This window comes from Acomys russatus, chromosome 7 (assembly GCF_903995435.1).
Source record: "Acomys russatus chromosome 7, mAcoRus1.1, whole genome shotgun sequence".
Lineage (NCBI taxonomy): Eukaryota > Metazoa > Chordata > Mammalia > Rodentia > Muridae > Acomys > Acomys russatus.
In genome coordinates, this window is record NC_067143.1 from 13,552,608 (window position 1) to 13,555,353 (window position 2,746).

At 44.8% G+C, this 2,746-nt stretch overlaps 1 pseudogene; it reads right to left on the bottom strand.

The window, feature by feature from the left end:
- Window positions 1-513: 513 nt before the first annotated feature.
- Window positions 514-2,465, bottom strand: LOC127192439 (importin subunit alpha-1-like; annotated as a pseudogene).
- Between the last annotated feature and the right edge of the window lie 281 nt (window positions 2,466-2,746).

A 2,746-nucleotide genomic window follows, 5' to 3' on the forward strand; every position in this document is an offset into this window, starting at 1 on the left:
GAATGAGTAATTACTGTTGCCCTGCCCTTCACTCAGTGTATGAGGGTAATGCCATTTCAATACCCCCCAAAAAAGCAAATAAATCATTTCAGAGTGAAAGCCAATCCCCTAAGTGTGTTATATTGGCCTGTGAAGCAATACTACTCAGTACTGTCTGTCCCTCTATCATTTTTCATTTTTATGGTAAAAATAATAGCTAATAGGAAACTCGTCCAGTTGCATTCATTCACATTAATCTAGAATTCCTTAAATGCCTCAAAATCCACCTCGATTAGCATATGTGCTGCTAGTCATCATAGTACGCATTTTACATCCACATTTTGTTCTGTTTTGTTTTGTTTTAAGCATGGACCTTAATCTTTATGCACAGGATGCTGCAAGGTATGAAATTCCACATCGAAATAAGAAACTCAGGGGATAGCTTCATACAGTATGTACAGTTTTTAGTAGAGAAACCGTAAGACAAATTTATGAGGAGCACAGCACATGGAAACGACTTTGTGCCTCTGGACATTAAAGGTTAAGGGTGTCGGGAGCCCCATCCTGAACTTGGAAGGCGAAGCCTTCAGAGATAGTTTCTAGCACAACATTTTGGTCTTCCTCTTCCTCCACTGACAAGTACTTCTAATTAAATTTAATGAGGCCTTGTACACAGTCTCATTTTCATGGCTCTGTAGTGCTTCTTTTTCATCCAAGCCTCCACCCTCTTCAACCATTACGCTGAGTTTTTCTGTTCCATCTAGTTTTCTCAGCAGCCTGGGATTCGTTTGCAAAGGCATCCAGAATAACCAGAATAATTTTGGTATCTTTTGCACTCAAGAGGTTCATCAAAGGTTCTAGTATGCCACAATGAGCAAGATACACAATTTTTCCAACAGTCCCACCACTGCTATAGTCGGTTACAGCCCACACAGCTTCCCTCTGTGTCTTAAAACCAGCCTTAGAGAGGACACCAACAAGAAATGGGACGACACAATGATTCACAACTCGCTGTACCTGGTCCTGGCATCCAGCTGTGCTGTTTGACATTGTCCACGTGGCCTCCTTCTGAATATTATTTTTGGGGTTCGTTAGCAGGCTGGGGAAGACTGCAAGTGCTCCTTCGTCTATCACAATCTGAGTCTGTTCATCTGTTCCTGTGATAATATTTCCTACGGCTCTTAGTTCAGGAGTCACAATTGGCCATCAGCAGCTCGTAGAAGCTTCACAAGTTGGGGCACAGCTCCTGTCTTCACAGCCATCTCAATGTGCTCGTTTGGACCATCAGTCAGGAAGGAAATAGGCCAGCAGGAACCTGCTAATACTTCTGCATCATTGTGATGCAGGAGATGAACTAAAGTATGGAGAATCTGCACAACAGCTTCTAAAGGGTGGGGGTGGGGCGGGTTTGCAGGATTCTTGTTTCGAGGAAGGTTTGAAAGGGTCCGGCCAAGATTACATAAGTAAGCATAGGTCAAGGATGACAGATCAGGAATTGCGAGAAGTGCCAACAGTCGGTCAACTGCACAATATTTGATAACTATGTCTCGGAAAACTGAACCTGCAATGTTTCCAAGTTCCCACACAGCTTCTTCGCTGACGTGAGCATGGGGAGATATGAAGAAAGAAAGAAATGCTGGCAAAGCACCTCCGTCCAACCACAGCCTTGGTGTGTTCAGATGTTCCAGAAGCAACGCTAGTGAGCGCCCAAGCAGATGCAAACTGAATGGGATGACAGTTTTGCCCAAGAAAGACACAAATTTGAGGATCAACCCAGCTCGAACGATGCTGTCAATGCGAGGCTGTTTCTCCCTCTAGAAAGCAGTTTCCGTGCAACTTGAATAGCTTGAAGCTGGCTTTCTAAATTGTTGCGGTTTGGGCCTTTAACAATGTCGTCAACAGACCAATTTACAGTGCCCTGATAATTCTGTTTTTCCTGCAGTGGAGACATAGCCTCAACCGAAAATGAGCTGACATTCCTCCTTTTCAGTGTCTGGTCATCTTTTTTTATTATTATTTTTTTTTAATTAATTTATTCTTGTTACATCTCAATGTTTATCCCATCCCTTGTATCCTCCCATTACTCCCCCCACCCCCCGCCATTTTCCCATTATTCCCCTCCCCTATGACTGTTCCTGAGGGGGATTACCTCCCCCTATATATTCTCGTAGGGTATCAAGTCTCTTCTTGGCTACCTGCTGTCCTTCCTCTGAGTGCCACCAGGTCTCCCCTTCCAGGGGACATGGTCAAATGTGAGGCACCAGAGTACGTGAGAAAGTCATATCACACTCTCCACTCAACTGTGGAGAATATTCTGACCATTGGCTAGATCTGGGAAGGGGTTTAAAGTGGTCATCTTTCTTAGCTTGCCTCGGTTCCACATTAACTTCTATTCGGGAGCACCGCATTTCTGTGCTATCTTTTCCCTCGCTCTTGAATCGGTTAAGCCTGGTGGCTGGTGAATTAGCATTCCCATTGCTGGGCATGGTTGCGGGAACACGGAGAAAGCTGCACAGCAGGCTCAGGCTTCCGAGGAAGACGGTGCGGCCTCTCAAGCTGCGGGTCGATGGCCCTTGAAATGTCCACTGCACCTCAGCCCTCAAACTCTGTTATAGCCACATTTTGAAAAGCTGTCTTTGCTCAAAATGTACTTCTGGCTACGTTCTTCTCTTAGCAAATCCTGGGTAAGCAAACAGCACTAGTGAAGCAAACGTTCAAGGGCAGGAATAGGAAATATCTAGTCAGGAGTACATTCTGCAAACACATG